An 18,541-nucleotide genomic window follows, 5' to 3' on the forward strand; every position below is an offset into this window, starting at 1 on the left:
AAACAACTTCCTCTGATCATCGCTATCCCAAAAGCTGATAAAGTGGTTCCACTCATCAATGCCATTGCTTAGAAACAGCTGGAAAAGGAATATCACCTCTATCTGCTGATAAGAACATAGAGGTTTATGGTCCACAAATCTTTCAGCTTACAAATCAATCCACAGAACTAGAGTGAAGACTCTCAGAATAAATCTTTTCTACTTTTTGCTCTTTTTTATTTTCCCTTTAATCCCGCTTTTCTAATGTCCTGAAGCAACAATTTAAGGGCAAGCAATCATTGGGCCAAAACTTTGAAATGAGAATTATTGCTGCCAAAGTGTACCCAGTGCCTTTCTTTGGGAATTTTGAAAGGAGGCCTTGTTTGCAATTTGAGACAAGAACTTTTCTATTGGCCTTCGGATTAGAAATCTGCTATATCACTGTGTTCCTTAAACTTGGAAAGCAAAGTAGGAAAAAGACAAGACAGAGAATGGAGAAAAAGAGGTGTTTAAATAACATAACAATGAGGGAGTGGAAAAGAAAAGGTTCTGATTTGTGCCTAGTAAACTGAGGGATGTAGTTCAGGAATAGTTCATCCATCTAAAAATATTATTCCTGCCCTGGAGCCAGCGAAGGGTCAGGTAGTTCTTAGGTCATCAAACCACTGTTACAAGATCCGTCACAGATCAGAGCCTAGCATACTGCCTTATGCTTCTATTCATTGTTCCTTTTTCTCTTGACTATTTTATTCCACAACAACTGAAGTGAATCTTAATGTATTTGAGTTAAAAACACAGCAGGCTAAGAAGAGAATGCTTTTCATTGAATTAACACAGAGCCTAGACTGATCAGATGCTTTCTCGTAGGCCTTCTACTTTTACTTAAGGAGTGACTATCTAGAGACTGACTGTTGACTATGCTATGACAGCTGAAGTCACTCCTCTACAACGTATTCCTGTTGACTCTAAATCCTGAGCAGGACTTATAACTGTCTTCTGGCTTCTTGGAGTTATTCATGTGATTCACAAAGCCAAAGGGGGCTCTTTTTCTATGCATCCCAAATAGCATAGAACTTGATATTGATTCACAGTTTGTATCTTATTTAAATAATTTTTATAAAAATCAGATGTCATATCTTTTTTATTAGACATCTTCACAATACTTGAGAATGGACAAATTCAGAAAACTTAATCTCTTAAGACCCTACTGTCTATAAATTTAAGATGAACATAATCATTCCAATAACAAGGGGAGTAATGTAATAAGAATACTTGCATATGTAAATTACTCACCACTTTTTACTTCCAGTAGTAGATGTTTCATATATAGAGACTTGGAAGTTAAGGTGTTAGCTCAGGTGGTTGGGCATGTCCCAGGCCATGAGTTTGACTCCATAAGCACTACCAGATCAGACCACCATACCACTAGACTTGAGCAGAACCCTTCAAACCCAGACCAAGAATAACTGGTAGAGGTTTGGGGGGTCCTAAATATTGCTGGATATATCCCATATAGGAAGATAAAAGGAAAGGGGAATCTTTCATCCCTCTTAGTTGCCTAAATAGGGAGTCACAAGATATAATATGTACATAATTATTTTGTAGTCATTAAACATTTTTTACTCTATTTTAGAAATTATATTTCCCTTTACTTCCTTTATGCTTTTCTTTGTTGTATTTGTTGTTGTTGCAGTTGCTTTATATGCTTGATTACAGTGTCTGCTTACTTGGTAGTAGTGATTGCATGGAATCACACACTTTCAGTGTGATATTTAAAAACATTTGGCTGTGGTATGTTAGAGATCACATACTTTGCTGTGGCACCACAGATATAAATGCTAGGCCCACCCAGATGATACTCCAAACATGGAGAGTAGTACCAGGTATTGAACTCATATGCTCATGCTTGCAAGGCATGAAATATCCCAGAGGTTCCTAGTCCTTTATTTTCTTAACCAGCTGGTGTGGGAACAGATCAAAGAATCAGGTTTTTTTTTAAATAAATAATATCTTTATTTAAACACCATGATTACAAACATGATTGTAGTTGGGTTTCAGTCATAAAAAGAACACCCGCTTTACCAGTGCAACATTCCTATCACTGATGCCCTATCTCTCTCCTCCTATCACCAAATCTATACTTGAGACAGGCTTTCTATTTCCCTCACTCATTGACATTATTATGATAGGTCTCAGTGTAGTTATTTCTCTAACTGCACTCACCACTTTTGTTGTGAGCTTAATATCATGAGCCAGTCTTTTGGCTCTCATATCTAGGGATTATTTTAATAATGTCTTTCATTTTTCTTAAAACCCATAGATGAGTGAGACTATTCTGTGTCTCTTTCTCCCTCTGACTTATTTCACTCAGCATAATAAATTCCATGTGCATTCATGCATAGAAAAATTTCATGACTTCATCTTTCCTGACAGCTGCTACATAATATGCCATTGTGTATATGTACCACAGTTTCTTTAGCCATTCATCTGTTGAAGAGCATCTTGGTTGTTTCCAGAGTCTGGCTATTGTAAATAATGCTGCAATGAATATAGATGTGAAGAAAAGATTTTTGTATTGTGTTTTTGAGCTCCTAGGGTATATCCCTAGAAGTGGTATAGCTGGATCTTATGGGAGTTCAGTTTTGAGTTTTTTGAGGAATCTCAATATTGTTTTCCTTAAGGGCTGAACTAGATAGCATTCTCACCAGCAGTGAATGAGAGTTCCTTTCTCCCAGCATTCCACCAGTACTGATAGTTTTTGTTCTTTGTGATGTGTGGCAGTCTCTGTGGCATAAGATGGCACCCCATTGTTGTTTTGATTTGCATCTCCCTGATGTTTAGTGATATGGAACATTTTTTCATGTGCCTTTTGGCCATTTGTATTTCTTCTTTGAGAAATTGTCTGTTCATTTCTTCTCCCCATCTTTTGATGGAGTTAGATTGTCTTTTCTTGTAAAGTTCTGTCAGTACCTTGTATATCTTAGATATTAGCCCCTTATCTGATGGGTGTTGAGTGAATAGCTTCTCCCTTTCTGTGGATGGCTTTTGTATCCTAAGATTATTTCCTTTAATTCTCAGAAGCTTCTCAGCTTAATATAGTCTCATCTGTTTATCTCTGCTTCCACTTGTTTGGAGAATGCTATTTCCTTCTTGAAGATGTCTTTAGTCTCAATGTCTTTTAGTGTTTTACCTATGTCTTGTTGATCTACTTTCAAATAGATTAAAGAATCAGGTTTAACTATAATTTAGCTTCAGGTCTTCTTAACCCTTGCCTGATCTCTTAGGCAGTTCAAAGACAGGAAGAGAAGAAATCAGCTCTTCTAGCGTCTATTAAACCTACAAAAAAAAAAGAGTAATTGTTGACTTTAAGTCCTAAATAAGTTGTGCTTTTCAAGAATAGGCATGCGATGGTGAAGTGAAAAAAGAGGAATAGAGTCTAGCTCTTCCTAGAAAGTCTTGCATGTGATGTAATGTAAGGAAGCCAGGCTTATGAGGTATATGAGTCCTGAAAATAAGAACTGTATTTTGATGATCAGAGTAGCTGGTGACAAATTACAGAAAAATCAAAGAACTTTTATAGTTTTATTCCTAGCCAGTTGCCTCTTCAAATATTTGTGGGAGGAAAAATAAAATAAGAAAGAAAGAAAAGTAATGCAAAAGAGAGTAAGGGAAAGAAAATCAAAATGGAAATAAAAACCCAATCCATGATATAGAACTATATTCATGATATAGAACATCTTGCAAGATACTTCTTCCCAAATAGCTTCCAGTTATTGGGCTCTTACACTATGCCAGATATAATGCTTATCTCTTAACATGCATTTTTTGTATATATTTTCCCCAACAATTTTATGAAGATTTACTCTTCTTATTATAACTTTCCAACAGAGGAAACCAAATCTTTAGAGGGGTCATATAACTATCTAGAGGCAGGTTCAGATTTGGAACAAGGTATGTTTCATTCCAAAGCCTTACTAAAGAGCTTGTCATGCCCTCTTTTAGTGATATCTTCCCCTCCACATAACCTTTCTTCTACCCCCTCCATCCCTCCTCCCTCTCCTATTCTATTCTAGGCACTAGCTCAAGGCATGGCAATTACCTTGGTGAAAAGAACCAGTCCTCCTAGTAGTTTATAACCTCATGACTGTCACAAACAAGTTCAGAGACTCTTCTTTATCTCCAGCTGATAGCTTTCATCATATATTCTTAGTTGCCAAGAGTAGAATTAGATACTTGGAGAAAACTTGTGTTTAAGGGATGTCAAAAATTCATTAGAGCACACACTTCTCAGTGCAAAGCCAAACACAAAAGAAATGAACCATGCTAAAAGAGAAATAAAATAGACCTAAAATAAGTGCTTAAAACCCAGCTCTGAAGTCACTAGGCAAAGGACTCAATTCCTAAGAAAACATTTTCACAAAGAAATACTCAAGTCACCCATAGATACAGCCTGAGTTTATGAATCTGGAAAGACCCGGAGGCTGTCTTGGGGCTTTGCATCTTTGTTCTGCCACTACTAACAGCTTCTAGCTTAGTTAATGCTTAGTTTATATCTTGATCATTTTGAAAATTACTCGTATTACTATCCCCCTACACACACACACACACACACACACACACAAAATCACACACACTTTTTTATTTAAATAATCCCTTATTACTTTACCGTATCATTTCCTTCCTTCTAGTACCTTTTTCTCCCTGCTCCCACCCTCAAGATTTAATTCTCTGATTCTCAGTTTACCATTCTTTTCCCTTTTGTAGTACCCCAACCAATTCTTCTAATCATGCTTTGACCCCCATTCATTCATTTTAACTTAAATACAAATTTAGAAAGCAACCTAAATTAATTCAGATTACTGTGTTAAGTCACTGATCCGAGCCCTTTTTCCCACCTTAAGACTATTGGGCTGAATAGTGGTATAAATCAGCAGAAAACCCAATGCAGAGACTTATTCTCTTCTGGCCCTTGAACAAACAATTTAACTTGTAAGAGCTTTAGTATCTTTGTCTTTAACCCTTAGAGAATCAAGGTGAGGGTAGGCGTGTTAAGTTCTTAGCCTAGTGCTTAACTAATATTAAGTAACAAGTATTAGCTGACAAGTATGTGGGAGGGAGAGAGGGTGTGTGTGTGTGTGTGTGTGTGTGTGTGTGTGTGTGTGTGTGTGTGTGTGTGTGTGTGTGTGTGTGTGTGTGTTTAGGAATCTCTTTTAAAACTGGTCTTTGGATTGGAGGATGTGGGTGACTTGTGTGCAGTTTGGTAAACTAGGGCTCACTTCTTAACTGAAAGAAGAAACTGTATAAAGGAATGGTTCTCAAATACTCAGCCTATATAAGAAAATGTCTATGTTGATTATCATCTCTAAACTCTAGTCCCTGAAACATGGGCATTTTCTGCTAGTTATAGGAAAACTAGCACTATTCAGTAACAATTTATAAAATCCATGTGTCATAGGTTTTGAAAAAATAAGCAAGACTAGGACATACCCTGTCCCTGGAGCTAGATGCAACTTATGGAGAGGTCAACACACATATTGTTACAATGAATCAATGCTTCTCAAATAGTGGGGCGCGCCCCTGGCTCCATAAAGAGGGGCGCGTTTGACCTCAGCAAACACTGTCATAACAAGCGAAGCCCGGTGTTTATGTCTCTGTATGTCTCTGGAGCAGGGAGTTTGCTGTGTCCTACTTCAAACCCGGCTTCGAAAATATATGCATTGCAAAACGTGCTCATTGAAGCCATTAATCCAGACATCACCTCTGATTACAAAATCAGCTCAAATTATTGTATATATTTTTGTTTTGCAGGTTAAATTTTTTTTAATAAAGATACTATTTACAGTCGTGCGGGGGGGGGTGAGGAAAATGTTTTCTTCTTCCTAGGAGGGCATGACAGAAAATACTTGAGAAGCACTGCAATGAACAATCATAATGGCTACATTTAAAATAAGAGCATATATCTTACAGGAACACTGAGATGGGTGATTCTGTTCAAGGAGTAGACCCAAAGAAGAAAACTATAGACTTGAATCTTTTTCTTTTACTTATAAAAGAAATTTTGTCCTTGAAATTATATTCACCCATTATTAATACACTACTTAGATATTTCCCCTTGGGTCTCAACCCAAGGTTTTCAAAGACTCTTAGAGCATTCAGTTTTGCATCCTGCCTGTATCCCTTTTCTGTATAAGCTTTAAAATGCTTAATTTTCCTGTAAAATATCTCTTATTATTCTCAATTGATAATAAACAGATGCATTTATGTTCTAAAATCATATAATGCAGTAATAGTGATGCCAACTCTCTAAGATGGGTCAGGTATGATTTAGTGAATTGAGGTCCCTGTCGGTAGTAGAATTTTACTTTGATATTTATCTGTAATTTGTATGTCATTTCCAAACATGCTCTCTCTCATGTCACAGAAGACAGAACAAAGGGCCAAATGGTGATGTTTATGTGCCACATCTTTAACAATGGTAGATCATTGTGGAAAACTTGGCTCATATGACCCCAGCATCCTGCCTTCTCCCATACTTGTAAATGTATGGGAGAGTTCTTATATTTGAGATTTTGCAAAGTTTGCCGAGTTCTGTAAGACAGTATTATATAATACAAATTACTGATTTATTATTACTCTTCACTTTTTTCCTTGTAAGCTATTACTTTATCTCTTGCCATATGAACTACTTCATAGATTTAGCTTTTAGCACCCCATTATATAATAAGTCCTCCAATTATTGCATATTGAGCTTGTGTCATTGGAAAACTTGTTTACCACAAAGAGATAACGGTAAAAAGAAATCTCAGTTTAAAAACTAATGCTCAAGTTACTTTAAAGATTAGGGAGTAAGGGCCAGAGTGGCAGCACAACTGTAGTGCATTTGCCTTAATCGCAGCTGACCCAGGATTGACTCGGGTTCAATCCCCGGAATCCTATGTGGTCCCCTGAGCCAGGAGCGATTTCTGAGTGGAGCCAGGAGTAACCCCTGAACACTGCTGGGTGTGGCCAAAAAACAAACAAAAATGATTCGGGAGTAAATATAGAGTCAGGAAATGTATAGTTGATCTTGGTAAAAATCAAGCCTGTCAAACACAAATATTTTTCCTAATTAGAATAAAAAGTTGGGGCCAGAGTGGCAGCACAGTGGTAGGGCATTATTGCCATGCAAGCGGCTAACCCAGGATGGACCTGGGTTCAATTCCCAGCATCTCATATGGTCCCCCGAGCCAGGAGCAATTTCTGAGCACAGAGCCAGGAGTAACCCCTGAGCACTGCTGGTGTAGCCCTAAAACAAAACAAAACAAAAAAGAATAAAAAGTTGATGTACTCTAAGATATATTGAAGTACTCTAAGATTATTGTGGAACAGCTTCTAGGATGCATTTTCCAAAACTTAATTTTTTTTTTATTTTTGTTTTTGTTTTGGGCCCATACTCGACCTTTGCTCAGGAGTTACTCCTGGCTCTGCACTCAGAAATTGCACCTGGCAGGCTCAAAGTACCATATAGGAAGCCTGGGAAAGAACCCGCCCACTGTGCTATTGCTCTAGCCCCCACAAAACTTAATTTCTGAATGATAGAAAATGAGGTATATGCAGCACTAACACAGTTACAGGAAAATCCATTAGAATCTAAAGAAAAATTCCATTGTGGTAAGAATCATTTCAACAAACAAGTTAAATCATGCTGTATACCTAAACAGAGCTGAATGTTCATGATATCCTACTATAACTAGAAGAATATTATTTTAATCTTGGTAGGTGGTCTACTACAACCCCAACTATACAACCCCAAACCCACCATCTACCACATTTTTCCAGCCTCTTTTCTTTCCCAAGGTAGCAAGAAAACAGTCAAATAACAATGTTCAGAGCTTGTCCAATTTTCAGATTCATCAAGTTATGAAAAAAATCACAGAAGGAAACTGTTATAAGAAGATATTTATTGATGTAAAATCCACCAGAACTAGATAGATACCATTTATCAATGCTTTTTTTGTGTAGAAAATGATGCCAGACTTCTTTTGTGGAGAAAAAACTGGTAGTGGAGCCAGATCTTCCTTATAAGATGCACCCCACTGTCAGATTTGACTTTGTGGTATTTTTTGGCACTGATGATAAGCAATTTGAAACAGGGGAGGGGAGACAGTAAGATGACATTTGGAACATCAGGAAAGCTTCTATTTATCTCATCTCTCTTTTATCTTCTAAGCAGTATCACAGGCCATCTGCAGGTATATTATAGGCACACCTAGAAACACCTTCTGTAAAAATGGGCCCTGTCATGTACTTTCTTTGATTTAATAGAAGTTGATAATATAACTGACCCACAGTAAAGTGAAGTGAAACCACATGGGTTGGGTTGACCATCCCTTGATCTTAGAGAAAAAAATTTTGTTTTCCGGTATAGACTTGCATACTTAGCTCCTCCAGGGAAATAGTTCTGCAGAACAAGATTGTCAAGAAGTTCACTCATTTTCACCATACAAGATCTTGCTAGAATTGTGGGGGGGGGGGGGGTTGGTAAAGAAAACGGGCACACCAATCACATTTTTTCTCTTGTCATAAAAGGAAAATGTGTTGCAGTCTCACATCATTAATTACAAAATCTTGCTCTGCTTTAATTCTCAAATATCTAAAGTTCTCTTTTGTTTATCTTTGAGTATAAGTAAAGTATCAGTATAAGTATCTGTGAGTATACACAAACTTTAAATGTAAGGCTTTCCCAACAATTAGGCCATTTCTATCATCATTTGCGACTCAATACGTTTTAGGAATCCTCAAGCATCTTCTGTGAGTAAACTACTTTCTAAAATTGATAGATCGATTTAACATCAAGTGTACCCACTTGCTCACAAACAAATTACTTTACCTGACCAACTATTTTAAAATGAAACAAAAGAGATCACAGTTGTAGGGTGTCTCTTTGCACGTGGCAAGAATCTGGGTTCAATCTCCGCATTCCATATGGTCCCCCAAGCCTGCCAGGAGTGATTTCTGAGCACAAAGCCAGGAGTAACCCCTTAGCATGACCGGGTATGGTCCCAAAATCAAAAATAAATTAAATTAAATTAAATTAAATAGAGTGGATTTCTTACTCCAAAGCCTCATTCCACAGCTGTTGCAGATGATGATAAATCAAGACACTTCATAATGATCCTATAGTTCTCATATTATACTGGAGGCCATATTTGTTATGGGTACTACTTTTGCCAACCAATTATCTAGTAGAAAATGGAGTCTTTCATTTATGTGCATTGAGAGATCACAGTCACATTAGAATCTGGTGGGAATTGAATTCTCATCACTTTTCACTTGGGTCTATTAGCACAAATAGTATTGCCAATGCCAAAATATCATAAGACTTCAACTTTGACAAAAGCATCTCTCTGTGGTAGAGGTTCTAGAATCCTAGAATATAACTTGGTCCAATCCCCTTATTTCATCTGTGAACTAAGAGAGCACCAATATATTATATGGCAAAGTAATCATTATGAGCAGAGCTAAAACTAAAATACTGTAAGGGAACATGTCTCAAGTTGATGTTCATGGTTAAAATAAAAAATGTAGATTAAAATTCATATAGTGAATAGAAATGTAGGATCTAAAACCAGACTTCCAGAGTTCAAATCCCAACTCTGCCTCTTATTGACTGTATCCTTGAGCATTTAATGAACCCCTCTCTAATCTTAATTCTTATCTATAGCATAAGGATGGACTATTATGTACCTCACAGGGGTTCTTTACATATTAATAAGTTTAAATGTTTTATGAGTTTCTGGTTATTAATAATAAACAATGTAAAAGTTGGAGTCATACAAATAATAAAAACCAAAATAGTCAAAAGTGGGCATAAGAAGAAATTTTTATATACCTTATTGACATTACAGAAATAAGTTATTTTTGTATAGCCAAGAAAATATAAGAAATTCTTATCTAATTATTTATTGGTAAGAAAAATATTTTTATTATTGAAAAATGAAGAGTAAACATAAGGGGAGTGACTAAAATGAAAAGGATAAGGAAAGAATATAGAGCATGGGCATTTTTTTAGTATTTTATTATAAGTGAATGATAGTCAAGAATTAGGAACTGACCTTAAGTAGTTTTGGAAGTTATCTGGATTCTAATATTCTTACTCTGAATTTGATTATTATGTAGCCATTTTCTTTTTTTTTTATTACTGGTAAAATGTTTTCTGTGCTTTGAGCATCACAAGCAGCTCAAAAGTTCTTTGTGGTCTGGAGAGGATTAGACTCCATGCAGTTAAACTGTTAATTCTATAGGTCTAATAAGAAGTAAGCAAAATGTAATTCCAAAGATATTCTTCTAATTTGAGAAGAGTGATAACAGAGAATACAAGAATTTCAAGTAGACAATAAAAGAAGCCCCAAAGACCCCTCTCATTCTTTTATTGTCCTCTCTCATTCTTGAGAAATAATTTTATAACAGCAGCAACAATAGTAATAATGATGGTGGGTGGGTGTTTTGGCTGCTTTGAAGTATGTTACTATCAACATCTGTGTAGGATACAAAAGATCGGGTAAAACACAACTAGTACTCTTTTGGCAGAACAGTTAGGATCTCACTTCAGACATCTTACTATTTGTATAAATATTTTATTTAGTTAACCCAGATAAAAAATGGTAGAATAATAGTATCATAGATATTGGTTGCCAGAGGACATGTAAAGTGCCCATACATACCTGTACTTTATTAGCTTCACATACATTGCTTTAAATAAAATATATAAACAATATCTTTCATTAAGCAATATTTTAGTCCCCCTTTCTAAATAGTGTGTCCTCACTTCATTTCTCTGTATTACATTTAATTTAGCTATCTATATTATATATAGACTATATAATAGACTACAGTGTAGTGTTTTGTGCACAGAAAAACAAAAATATAACAATACTAGTTTTATTGAGGTGCTCTAAAAATGAATTCTCAGTGTCTTCAGGATAGGTTTACATTATAGCTGTCTCATTTTCAGATAAGGAAGTTGACATTTAAAGTAGACAACTTGCCTAAGGACATGAAAATCAAATTGAAGTCAGTTTTAACCCTATTCTTGGAAATATCTGGGTCAAAGTAATTCTTTTATGATGTGTTCACACTAGAAAAAGCATAACCCAAGGATTTGGGGAAACTTATCAGTACATTTAAAAATGGTGTTCCAGAGATAAAGGTTTTGCAGTAAATGAGGATTACAAGTAGTCAGCAAAAAAAGAGATTTAATAAGTCAATATAAATCTTAATTAAGAGTTTGAATTTATCAGGTACTATACTGAATCTCTCTTAACAACATGAGATAATAATATATCAAAAATTAAAATATACATTCTTTTTTAAAAAATGTTATCAAATATTGATTTGCAAAGTTATTCTTAGTTGAGTTTTAGGCATACAATATTCCAACACCAATCCTATAACCAGTGTCAGCTTTCCTTCATCAATATCCCCAAGTTCCTTTCAATAGCTCCCACTCCCAGCCTGCCATTTTGACAGGCATCCTTTTATTTTTTATTTTTTTATTTTTTTGTCCCCCAATTCACAATACAGACCAGGCAAAGGGCCTGTGTTGAGGTGTTTATGGGGTGCATTTACTGTACCTCCTCTTTCTATACAGTGTAAAGAACACAGCCTGTGGTAAAAATTGGGAGGCCTTATCTTTTCTTTTTGCCAGGCATCCTTTTAATATTGGTTGTTAAAATTTGACATCAGTATTTTTGACTCTATGGTTTTGATATTTAGCTAGGTCCTTCCTTAATACCACCAATGTTCTTGAATCTCCTTGACCCCTCTTCCATAAACCTAGTATTTCATGTCTATCTTTCTCACCCTCCACTCTGTTTCTTTCCTTCTCCTCCCTTTACTTTGGGGTCAAAGATCTTCAAGCATTTCTTGAAAAGTAACAGTATGTGAGTTCTGTGGGGCCAAGTATGAAAACATTTGTAAAATATCTCACTCTTACCTTCAAGTAAACTCTCTCCAAGACTAACAGTTCACAGATTGTTGCTCTCCGCTTAGAGGATGGAACATCTGTGTGATGAGAAACACTCCTAGTCTATAAAGAGCAGGTGCTGCCTGTAGAGGGTATGTGTTTATATGTATGTGCATGCACGTGTATGTGAGCATGTGTACCCATCCAACCCAGCACTAATGGAATTGATTACTTTCTATGTCTTCCTCTCCTGGTTCCTCATATAATCAAACCAGAGAGTAAGACAGCGACATTTCTCCAAAGAAACAAATTTTCTTCTGCAAATCCAAGTTCAAATCAAGTTCGTGGTCAGATTAAAGAATATGAAGGGCCTTTGTGAAGCACTATGTGTCTTTCTGTTGAATGTATATGTTGAATTTTTCACAAGGACTAGTACCCCTTGAAATAAACAAACAAAGGAGCATATGATCTGTTCATCCCTCACCTGAAATGGCACGAATTTCTCATCTAAGGACTCTGAGTTTGTAGTGTGGGAAACTTGAGTTACTATTGTCATTGGGTCTGTGGCCCAAAGTACTTCTTTCCCAGGCTTCTGTAACCAACCACATTTATGTTAATAAAAGCAAAAAGAAAAACTATAACTTCCCAAGCCTTAAGATTTTTATGTTATCTTCTTTCTAATGTGAAACAGAGTAATGAATGAGTTTCTCAAAGGCATTCTGCTTTGTCTTTCAGAATTCTTGTTTTTACAGTTAAAAGTTGTTGCTCATGGAGCTTCGGTCATGCAATGTTCCAACACTCATCCCTTCAGCACAGTTCATTTCCTGCCACCAATTTCCCCAGTTACCTTCCTGTTAAAACACACACACACACACACACACACACACACACACACACACATTTCCTGCCTACCCTCTATGGCAGACACATAACTCTCTTGTTTTCCTTTTAGGCATTGTGGTTTGCAATATGTTAATGAAGTGATATCAGTATATCACTTTATTTCTGTTCAATTATAAGTTGTTGTCCAGAGTAATCATTTCCATCTATTATGGCTAGAGTGGCTCCTCCTGTGTTTTAACTGTATCTCTTACCCATCATTTCTGTTGTCTTTGGGTATTATTCTTATATTATGGTTGGTTCTATCATTGGATACCTGTCCCTTTATGACTCATGTAAATCAGCAGGATACTCTCTATGTCTAGCCAGAATATTTCTTACTCTTCAAAACTCACCAAGATGTTACATCCTCAGGAAACCTTCTGATCCGTATTCTTTCCTGACTCCCCCTCTTATTTATGTACTTCTTGGGCATCTTGTGCCTTGTTTCATTGATTAAGCTTTGGCCCTCATAAGAATTGGTTCTATATCTGTTTCAAGGGCTTTTCTTCCCCTTCACAAAGAGAGTAGGCACAAAGATTCTCAATGAACAAGAACCAAATGTGTAATTAAATGAATAATTCTCATTACTGGTCTTTTAGTTGTCTCTAAATGTCCTCAAAATCAGAGTCAAAGCAATAGAGCCAGTAGGGTGTTTGCCTTGCATGCAGCCAACCAAGGTTCAATCCCCAGTATTCCCTGTGGTCCCCAGAGCACCACCAGGAGTGATCCCTGTATGTAGAGCAACTAGTAATCTTTGAGCACTGGTGGGTGTGCCCTCCAAAAATTAGGTATTTAATAGACAAATTCAAGTTTGTAGGTACATATACAAAGTAAGTGGAAAATAGTAAAATTAAAAACTGCAAAAACACAAGAGAAAGAAGGGAGGAGAATATTGCAGGAGATAATAAAATTAAATCTATGCATCTGACATTAATAATCTTCCTAGATTTTTCTTCCAGAAAAAACTAGTTAATACAAATGTCCAAAAAATATATGCTTACAAAATAAATGAGTAGATTAGGAACTGCTTGAAAACTAACCTAAGGGAGTATATTTATTTACTGGTGCTTCAAACTGGGTGGCTTACAACAACAGAAACTTCTTATCCCACAGCTTGTGAGAGTAGAAGCATGAAATAAAAGTGTTGGCAGGACCAGTGTCCTTCTGAAACTTGTAGTGAAATGATCAATCCTTTCTTGTGTCCTCCCAGCTTCAGGCAAGTTTCCAAAAATCTTTGGTGTTCACTGGCTCACAGTGATGCTTTCATAGTCCTCCATTCCCACAAGATTATTTACACTCTGTCTCTGAGTCTTAGTGTCCTCTTTTAAAAGGATACCAGTCACATTGGATTAGGATATATCCTAATTACTTCATTTTAATGCAATTCCTCATAAAGACTCTACTTCCAAATAAGGTTACATTTTGAGATACTGGGAGGTAGGCCATAAGCATCTCTGAAGGAACATATAATTCAAATCTAGTACTTCAACTCATAGAGTTCTAGTGAGGAATACCACCTGTAAATCAATAGAGAGATTTTTGTCAGATCTGGTGAATGCCAAATGTTCACTTTAACCCCAAAAATATTTGATTCCCAATAATAAAGTCATCTATTCTACTTGGGATAATAACTAAAGAAAAACCTTTGAGGGGGTGTGGGGCCACAGCTGGTGGCACTTGGGTTATTCCTGGCTCTGTGCTCAGAAATCACTCCTGGCAGGCTCAGGGGACCATATGGGATACTGGGGATTGAACAAGGGTCCATCCCAGGTCGGCTGTGTGCAAGACAAATACCCTACCACTGGGCTATCACTCTGGCCTTCTTAGAGAAAAACTTTTAATTGTGTGGATATATTTCTGGTTAGAAACTTTATGTAGCCATGGCTTAGAATAGTTTCTGTGAAATAGTGTATAGAATATAAAAACTAGTAAACACTAATAAGCTCTCAAAGACTGCAGAAAAAATCCAGTTAAGAAGGGTAGAGAAATGAGGGAAACCCTTCACAGAAGAAAAGCTTTTGATTAGAACTTGAGGTTGGAACATGGAGTGAGAGACAGGCAGAAAAAATTGAAATATGAAAAATGTAAATGGTGTGTTGTGAAGTCAATAAAAAATTAAACCTGAAAGAACCTCACTCTATTTGAAAAGTAATTCTCAAAATATAGGGGAGTTCACTTGGTGGAAGAGCTGTAGTATGAGAATGCCAATCAGTTGAGGTAAAATAGAAGGAAAAATGGAATAAAATTCAGAAGATGGCATGGGAAACAGAAAAAGAGAAAAACATGTACTAATACTGATCACTTAAGTAATTTCTCTTATTGTCTACAGTGCTGAGAGCTTACTCCTAGCTCTATGCTCAGGGATCACTCCTGAAAGTGCAGAGGGTCATATGTAGTTTCAAGCATTCAACTGAGACGGCCATGTGCAAAACGAGCAGCTTAATCACTGTGCTATATTCTTAATCCTGCCCTTCTTACAAAAAATAAGAAAAGAAAATAAATAAAAAAGAAAGGATAGGAAAGGGAAGGGAAGATGAAAGGAAAGAAAGGAAAAAGATTGAGAAGAATTTAGAAGACAGGGTGGTTGGAGAAAGGGAATTTGAATTTATATACTTTAATTAACTCAAGCTGCATCCAGGTAAATAGGGATATGAGTATTTCTTGGACAGTGTTATGTCAATGGAATGTTGGGGTAGTAGAGAAGTGAAAAAAGTCTGATGATACTCTGAGCATATGGACCTTGTTTTAGTATCATTCTTCTTCTGTTTGACATGCTCTGTTAGGACATAGATTTCAAAGTATATAGCAAACTTGACATGAGATGGTAAATAGAAATACCTTCTTACCTCCAGAGATATTTATTAATTTGACCAAAACAATTAAGACAAACAAGAAAAGAATAACTTGCAAAATTGTTTACCTTGATTTAAGAAATATCATTAAATGATTTAATGATGGGAATTCTGCACTGGTGAAGGGGGTTGTTCATTTTTTATAACTGAAACCCATATATAAATATGTTTGTAATCATGATGCTTAAATAAATATATTAGTTTTTAAAAAATCATTAAATGGAAGGCAAACCAGCTTGACTGGAAGATTCATATGGCCATCCTGTTCATACTACTCTTTATTGGGAATGAATATTTCACAGGTAAACCCAATAGAAACTTGACATAATTCCTGTATTCTGAGCCATGGAAAACATATGTTTACTATTATTTAATATGTCCATGTTGGGTCAAGGGATTCCCATACTTGGTGGTGCTCAGGAATTCTGTGCTTCAGTGGTCATTCTGGGAAGAGCCCAGGGTCAGCTACATGCAAGGAATGTATATCACCCATGCAACTTCATCATTTATTTTCCCTTTGACTGTTTTTTTCTAGGCCTCTGCAAGACTTTTCTAAAACCCAATGATTTAATAGAGAAACACAACTGAATATTCTTTATATAACTACCATTTTAATCATTTCTAAGTTCTCTATTTTTGGGGGTGGTGTTGGACCGCACCCTATGACACTCAGGGGTTACTCCTAGCTAAGCACTCAGAAATCGCTCCTGGCTTGGGGGACCATATGGGATGCCAGGAGATCGAACCACATTCCATCCTAGGTTAGTGCATGCAAGGCAGATGCCCTACCTCTTGCACTACCACTCCGGCCTCATTTTCTTTCTTTCTTTCTTTCTTTCTTTCTTTCTTTCTTTCTTTCTTTCTTTCTTTCTTTCTTTCTTTCTTTCTTTCTTTCTTTCTTTCTTTCTTTCTTTCTTTCTTTCTTTCTTTCTTTCTTTCTCTTTCTTTCTTTTTTTTTTTTTTGTGGCCTCATTTCTAAGTTTTCTATGCTCTCTGAGATTTAACAAGGTAGAAAGAGTAAGAAATTTTCTTCCTTGTTTAGAGGGAAAAATCACTCACTCCAGGCTTCAGTTTGCTTATGTGGGAATGGAATGCCCACTTTCATCAAAATTAGGAGGACTAAGCAAGTTGGCTTAGATGACTGTGTTAATAGCAATATTAGGAATAAAAATGTTTCTGTTCCTCCACACTGCCTTTTTTCTAACATTGTGGAATATTCATTTAGCCAGCTTTTTTTCACAGTCATCTTATTGCAACAATTACTTAACATCATTAGCTGTGTCTTCTGCCCATTTGTCAGTTCTCCCATCTTTTTTGAAAACATATTGAAGGTAGCAAGGACATTCCTTACTTCTTTATCTAGTTAAGTGCTTAGCAGTAAATGCTTACCTGAAAAGAGTGTGGGCATGTCACAAATGCCCTGTCTCTTGATCTCTACAACTACAGTGGCTCTCTCTGAGTCACTCTGGACAATTTTCATTAGACTCACTTAATCCTTACCTTTGAAGTAATCATACATGCATTCAACAAATATTTACTGAGAATTTAGTTATAACCATTCAATTAAGTAATGCTGATGGAGCCCTTAATCTGCACCAGGCACAATGCTTAATCCCTTTCATAGAAATTCTCACTTAAACCTCTCAATAACCCTGTGAATTGGGAATTGCTATTCTTTCCATTTTAAATATGAGTCAAATGCTCACTTAACCAAGGTTCAGAAACACTGAGAGTGCATAGTTTATTCATAGGTAATCTAGTTCTAAAGTATGATTTTTATCTTCTACATAATGCCAAGTGCCACACGTCTGTAATGTGTCCAGCACTGTAGTAGGTGCTAGAGATATTAAAATGAGTATGTCAGGAGTCATTGTTGCCATTCTAAAGCTCACTGGATAATAATAGAAACATCTAAGTAGACAGCTATAGAATAATGAGGGTGACCCCAAAGCGTATAAAGTCAAAGAGATAGAAATGTGGTGGGCTGCAGAGAGAAAAGTCTAGCTCTACATTGCAAAGAAGATATCAGAAAATAAGAAAAGATCTATGATTAGGATCTGATTTGAGCAGAGGAGTTTGCAACCCATGTTGCTGTAGTCCCAGGGACCAACCAATAGTGTAGACTTGATAGTTTCAATGCTCAGCCTTATAATACCATGCTGCTCAGAACCCAGCATTACTGTATAGCAGCAGAACCAGACCATGTAATGTTTGGGGTTCATTCAATACCAAAAATGATGACAAGGAGCATGCAGGTCCTCATTGTTTTTTCTCAAGCAGAGAAAATTAAAAGCAAGGGAGTGGAGATTGAATGACTAAATTCAGTAAAGGTTTTATTAAGAATGAAAGAAATCAAAAAAGCAGAGAATTTTGCTAAATTAAGAGAGAATTCCAAAGACTTGTAAAATAAAAAATTCCTCTTTTATATCTTTCTAACGAAGAGGTATGGAGATAAGCATTTTAAAATTGAGTTTATACAGAAACCTGACAGCAACAACTGTGATGGTGAAGAGCTGTTTCTGGGACCACAGAGAATGGCTAGGGAGTTGGACAACATAGTATGCCTGGAGCCTGGAGATGCTCTTATGCCAAAACACTTCAGGGGTAAGGTCTCCGGTTTTTAGGCCAAAGATTTTTCCTTCCTATTTCTTCTGTTTTTTTAGTAGTGAACACCAATTTATTTTTCCAGGAGTGTTTAGTCCTACATACAAACAAAAGATAGCAATTTCCCTACCAAATAGAAATCAAGTATAATAAAATCCAAATTGGGACACTTACACTTAGCTCATCTAAGAGAATTAATAAACTAAATTGAAGTAAAATATAAAACAAATAAATTCACAAAAGAAAGAAAAATTGAGATATTTCTTTTTTATTAACATCT

General features: G+C 36.2%; 1 protein-coding gene and 1 non-coding gene across 2 annotated transcripts in view; one reads left to right on the top strand and one right to left on the bottom strand.

Annotated features, from left to right (window-relative positions):
• ADAMTSL1 (ADAMTS like 1) overlaps positions 1 to 18,541 on the top strand; it is a 503,362-nt gene that overhangs the window by 293,865 nt on the left and 190,956 nt on the right.
• Positions 11,517 to 11,645, bottom strand: LOC126032341 (small nucleolar RNA SNORA51). The gene has a single exon (XR_007503852.1). It is a non-coding gene; the product is annotated as a small nucleolar RNA SNORA51 (small nucleolar RNA).

This window comes from Suncus etruscus, chromosome 1 (genome assembly GCF_024139225.1).
Source record: "Suncus etruscus isolate mSunEtr1 chromosome 1, mSunEtr1.pri.cur, whole genome shotgun sequence".
NCBI lineage: Eukaryota > Metazoa > Chordata > Mammalia > Eulipotyphla > Soricidae > Suncus > Suncus etruscus.